Source organism: Ranitomeya imitator, chromosome 1, assembly GCF_032444005.1.
Source record: "Ranitomeya imitator isolate aRanImi1 chromosome 1, aRanImi1.pri, whole genome shotgun sequence".
NCBI classification, from domain to species: domain Eukaryota; kingdom Metazoa; phylum Chordata; class Amphibia; order Anura; family Dendrobatidae; genus Ranitomeya; species Ranitomeya imitator.
In genome coordinates, this window is record NC_091282.1 from 232,032,527 (window position 1) to 232,039,081 (window position 6,555).

Below are 6,555 nucleotides of genomic sequence, written 5' to 3' on the forward strand. Positions count from 1 at the left end.
AATTGCTTGCACCCTGCAGTGAACCCTCTGTATTTACTTTCATGCAGTCTTCTCTTTATGGAAGATTTGGATATTGATACGCCTACCTCCTGGAGAGTGTTGTTCACTTGGTTGGCTGTTGTGAAGGTATTTCTCTTCACCATGGAGATTATTCTGCGATCATCCACCACTGTTGTCTTCTGTGGGCACCCAGGTCTTTTTGCATTGACGAGTTCACCAGAGCTTTCTTTCTTTCTCAGAATGTACCAAACTGTAGATTTTGCCACTCCTAATATTGCAGCAATTTCTCTGATGGGTTTTTTCTGTTTTCGCAGCTTAAGGATGGCTTGTTTCACCTGCATGGAGAGCTCCTTTGACCACATGTTTGCTTCACAGAAAAACCTTCCAAATGCATGCACCACACCTCAAATCAACTCCAGGCCTTTTATCTGCTTAATTGAGAATGACATAACGAAGGGATTGCCCACACCTGTCCATGAAATAGCCTTGGAGTCAATTGTCCAATTACTTTTGGTCCCTTTAAAAACAGGGTGGCACATGTTAAGGAGCTGAAACTCCTAAACCCTTCATCCAATTTTAATGTGGATACCCTCAAATGAAAGCTGAAAGTCTGAACTTCAACTGCATCTGAATTGTTTTGTTTAAAATTCATTGTGGTAATGTCTATAACCAAAATTAGAAAAATGTTGTCTCTGTCCAAATATATATGGAACTAACTGTACTTCCTCCCTCACTATCTATACTGCCTGTGCACCTGACTCCCCATACTGTGTCTGCACACATCCCATCACCCTCACTCCCCGTACTCTGTACACATACATTTTTCGCATCGCTACTCATACTGTGTCCACATACATTCCCCCGTTCACTCCTCATACTCTCTGTACCCATCCCCCATACTGTTTCCTCAGATATGCCCCCCATTCCCCAGTACTGTTTCCTCATACATGCCCCCAATTCCCCAGTACTGTTTCCTCATACATGCCTGTTATGATCTGGTGGCCTAGGAGCAGCATGAGACGGACTCTGGAGAAGGTGGTCCCTGTACTGACCGCAACCCTGAACCTAGCAGCGCAACTAGAAGTAGTCGTGGGGGGTACCTAACACTCCCTAGACCCCTCGACACAGCCTCAGAACTAACTTCCCCTAAAGACAGAAACAGGAAACCTATCTTGCCTCAGAGAAAATCCCCAAAGGATAGATAGCCCCCCACAAATATTGACGGTGAGAGGAGAGGGAAATAACATACGCAGACATGAAATCAGAATTTAGCATAGGAGGCCATACTAGCTAAAAAGAAAGAATAGAACAGAGTACTATGCGGTCAGTAAAAAACACTAGAAAATATCCACCACAGAAAATACAAATCACCACATCTGACTAAAGACATGGAGGGTATAGCTGCATCTCCAGAGACACAGCTTGGCTGCAAAAAATCCTTCACAGACAAAGCTGGACAAGACAAACATGAAAATGCACAGAACTATAAGGTCCACAGCAGGTGGACAGCAAAAACAAAGCCAGGACTTATCTTAGTAGAAAAGCACAGCAAACAGGAGAGACCAGAAGGGAAGTGAATCCTCCAAAAACAATGGACAACTGGCACTGACTAAAGGATAAAGCAGGACTTAAATAGCCCAGCCCAAATTGCAAAAAATAGATACACCTGATAAATGCTGTGATCCAACTACCGCAGCACTACTACTCATAAGCACCAGAGGGAGCCCAAGAGCAGAATTCACAACACATGCCCTCCATTCTCCTGTACTGTTTCCTCATACATGCCCCCCATTCCCCCATTCTGTTTCCTCATACATGCCCCTCATTTTCCAGTACTGTTTCCTCATATATGCCCATTATTTTCCTCTACCCCACCCAATCATTGCTCTCTTCACCACCTCCATCTTTGCCTTCTCCACCACCACTATCATTGCTTTCTCCCCCACCACCCCATAATTTCCCATTCCACAACCTCCATCATTTCCTCCTTCCCCAGCACTTGCATCATTGCCCATTCCACCACCTCCATCATTTCCTCCTTTGCCTTTTCCACCATATACATCATTTTCTCTTCCCCCACCATCCCCATCATTGCCCTTTCCACCACCATGATCATTGTCCTTTCCGCTGCCATCACCATACTTGCCCATTCCACCACCTCCATCATTTTCTCCCCCTCCAATATAATCAGTGTGCTTTCCACCACCGCCACCCTTGTCCTTTCTACTACCTCCATCATTTCTTCCCCCCTCATTATTGCCCTTTCCACCACCTCCATGATTTCCTCCTCCCCACCATCATTGCATTCTCCTCCCTCCACCATAATTGCCCATTCCAATTTCCACCTCCATCATTGCCCCCCCATCATTGCCCATTCCACCACCTCCATCATTTCCTCCCCCCACCCCCATCATTGCCCATTCCATCTCCATCATTGCCACCTTCATTATTGCCCATTCCACCACATCCATCATTTCCTCCTCCCCCTCCATCCCAATTATTGCCCTCTCCCCGTAAGCCCCATCATTGCCCTTTCCTTTCCTCCCTGTACACACACACACAAAACCATTTATGTCTCTGCACATTCACCCGCAGCGCTATGCATGCACGCACAAACACACACATATTGCGTACAGTATAATGGCCACACCTAGTTACTCCTACACACGCGGCTGAACTCCGTACACCTCGTACACACGTGGCTCCGCTCCATACACCTCGTACACATGTGGCTCCGCTCCGTACACCTTGTACACACGCGACTCCGCTCCATACACCTCGTACAAACCCGGCTCCGCTCCTTACACCTCGTACACGCGGCTCCGCTCCGTACACCTCGTACACACGTGGCTCCGCTCCATGCACCTCGTACACACGCAGCTCCACTCCGTACAGCTCGTACACATGTGGCTCCGCTCCGTACACCTTGTACACACGCGGCTCCGCTCCATACATCTCGTACAAACCCGGCTCCGCTCCGTACACCTCGTACACATGCGGCTCCGCTCTGTACACCTCGTACACACACGGCTCCGCTCTGTACACCTCGTACACACACGGCTCCACTCTGTACACCTCGTACACACATGGCTCCGCTCTGTACACCTCGTACACACACGGCTCTGCTCTGTACACCTCGCACACACACGGCTCCGCTCTGTACACCTCGTACACACCCGGCTCCGCTCCGTACACCTCGTACACACATGGCTCCATTCCATGCACCTTGCACACACCCAGCTCCGCTCCATACACCTCATAGACACACACTACTCCGCTCCATACACCTTGCACACACAGCTCCACTCCGTACACACCTAGCTCTGCTCCGTACACCTCATACACACACGGCTCCGCTCCGTACACCTTGCACACATGGCTCCACTCCATACACACACGGCTCTGCTCTGTACACCTCATACACACACGGCTCCGCTCCGTACACCTCCTACACACACGGCTCTGCTCCATACACCTTGCACACACGGCTCCGCTCCGTACACCTCATGCACACACGGCTCTGCTACATCCACACAAACCACTCCTGACTCCACACAAAAGCTTACCCTCGTCCAGCACCATGAGAACCAGCAGAGTCCTGCACTATACGGAGGCCCTTCATCATGTGACTCCTGACTCCTCCCCTCCTGTGACCTCATCACAGGTCCTGTGCGCACAGAGTAGCGGCAGCCATAGTTGTGGTGTGCGGCTCTCTGCGGTGGAGGGGCTCTGCTGCGGGACAAGTGTAGTCCCACCCATGATCGCGGAGGAGCCTCCTTGGACCGCAGCATCATCAGGCGGCCCGCTGGCACACCCCTGTCGGCTGCGCCCGGGGCACATGCCCCGGCTGCCCCCGCTGAATACGCCACCGACTGTAAAAATAAAAATTCACAGTATTCCTCACCTGATAATCCATATGCCTGATGACAAGCTCCAACTCTGCCAAATCTGGATGCATCCAGAAGACACTGAGCTGAGTGTGAGAACTCAGCTGGATGTGACTGATTGTGATGTCATTAAAGGAAACCTGTAGGCAGAATTGTTCACATTAACAAACAGACACTGTTAGGTCAGCGTCATTATACTGACTAAGGCTATGTTCACACTCTGTGGATTTTGCTGCGGATCCACAGGGTTTCCGCAGCTGCGGGTCTGCAGTGGTTTCCCATGCGTTTACAGTACCATGTAAACCTATGGGAAACGCAATCCGCAGTGCACATGCTGCGGAAAAAAGCGTGGAAACACAGGGGTTTACATTCTGCAGCATGTCAATTCTTTGTGCGGAATCCGCAGCGGTTTTTGCTCCATAATAGAAAACCGCAGGTGTAAAACCGCAGTGGAATCCGCACAAAAACCACGGTAAATCCGCGGAAATTCCGCAGGAAATCCACAGGTAAAAAGTAATGCCTTTTACCTGCGGTTTTTTCAAATCCGCTGCTGAAAAATCCGCAGACCTCAGGAATACGTGTGCACATACCCTAAAATGATACTTTGGTTGATGAAATCCATCTTGTGGTTGTTGTTTAATCTTTATTTTCAGTTTTGAGTTAATGATATGCTCGTGCTTTGGGACGAGCATGTGGGGGGGGTCTTCATGTGGTGCTCTCACTAGCTATTCATAATGAAGACTGCTGACAGGTCACTGATCGGATCCCTCAGTGACCTGCCCCTATAATGAATATTATATATACTGTACATATTTAAAAAAAAAAACCTTCTGTAGGCAGGCACCAGCCAGGGCACCTGTGCTGCAGCATAATCGCATACAGTATGTACTGTGTAAATAATAATTATTATTATTTATTTATATAGCACCATTAATTCCATGGTGCTGTACATGAGAAAGGGGTTGCATACAGAGTTATAGATATCATTTACAGTAAACAAATTTACAATGACAGACTGGTACAGAGGAGAGAGGACTGATATCTGCTCCCCTTCACCCCTGAGATTTGTTTAGATTACTGTTAAAAAAAAAAAAACACGGCAACTCTCTGAATTCAATATCCATGAATTGCAATGGAGAAACTCACTAAAGTGAAAGGCTGTAGTCACAGGAAAAAAAATTATTATGTTTGAGGTTATCTTGATATTCCAAAAAGAAAATCCATTTTAAAATGGCGCTGTGATCCAAGCTACTGCACAGTCACCAGCACCAGCGGTGCAATCTTGGAGGAGGATTTTTTTTTCATCTCTAGCAAGATGGCGCCACCAGCAGCTATTGGCGATCGCTGATACCTGTTACTGCGCAGGCGCCGGTGGCACTGGGGCGCCCCCAGACACAGGGCCACGAGTTCTCGATACCATGGCCCTCAGTCTCTGTATTGGGGTCGTCACGGTGGCTAGACCCAGTCCGTGACCCTGCTAAGGGGCGACCAATGAAAGGTGATGGTGTGATGCGTGGTGCGAGGCGCGATGAATAACGAGGACACAGGGTTGCAGTCTCTTTACCTCTTTACTGAAAGCTTTGGGGTCCGCAATCCAGAGCACTGCTAACAGGGCTGGCTGAGACCGGCCTGTCCGAAGGCACATCCAGAGTTTCCTTTGCAGGTGGGAATCAGTGCCTACCCACTAGCGCCTGTGTGTTGTAGTCCTTCCCTGCTGAGAACCACGGGATAGTCCTCACAACTGTTGTGTCTGTGTTCATTGTTCTTTCTCTCTCTCTTCGTCCCCCAGATGATATGGTTAGGACGCACCCGTATGACGGGTAGGCCTGGAGTTATTGTGGGACACTAGAGACGCCCCTCTCCCACAGTTGCCACCTTTGTCTGCTTAGGTGATTTAGGTGAGACAGCCAACCTATAATTAACTGTTTAATTTTTCTATTTTTTTATTTATTTACATGGACACTTTGTTTCACGCAAGCACCGCTTTTCACCTGATCGGACTACCTTTTGTTGGGAAACTCTCAACATTGAGTTTATAATCTCTGCAAAGTCGAGCTGTGCCGCTTACTTTTTTCTTTTTCTGGTCTATAATTAACTGTCCTGCCGTGTTAAAGTAATGCGTAAAGTCTCTTACTTTCTCGGTGCTCCGGCCACCGCTATGCGCCTCAGAAGGATGTTGCCACGGTCTCAGGGGCAAGACTCCTTCTGGCTCTATCTCCTTTACACTGTGATCCCGCTTCTCACTTCTCCACAATCAACTTCGCTTCGTGTCCTTTCTTAGAATACCGCCGCGAGTAGTGCAGGCGCAGCTCCGTAACGATCTGTTCTCTTTCTAGACCGCTGTCAGGATCCCACCCCTGACAGGTCCTCTCCCGAACTCTCCCGGGGTCTTTCTGTCTAACTTCCTGTCCAACCCCCAGTTTTACCAGAGTGTGAGAAGTGGCCTACTAGATAGAACCACTCCCCCTGGTGGCCGGAGTGTGAAGTGTCATGTGTGTTTGTGATACCTGGTCAGAACTCCTTTAGTGCCATCAGACGTACCATCACTCCCCTTGCGGCAGAGAGTCATACTGCAACGATCAGGTCTCTGGGGCGCTGCACTCCCCACCGGTTAAATCCAGTACTCCTGGACTGGGAATAAGAAGAACAACAATACATGTTAACATAA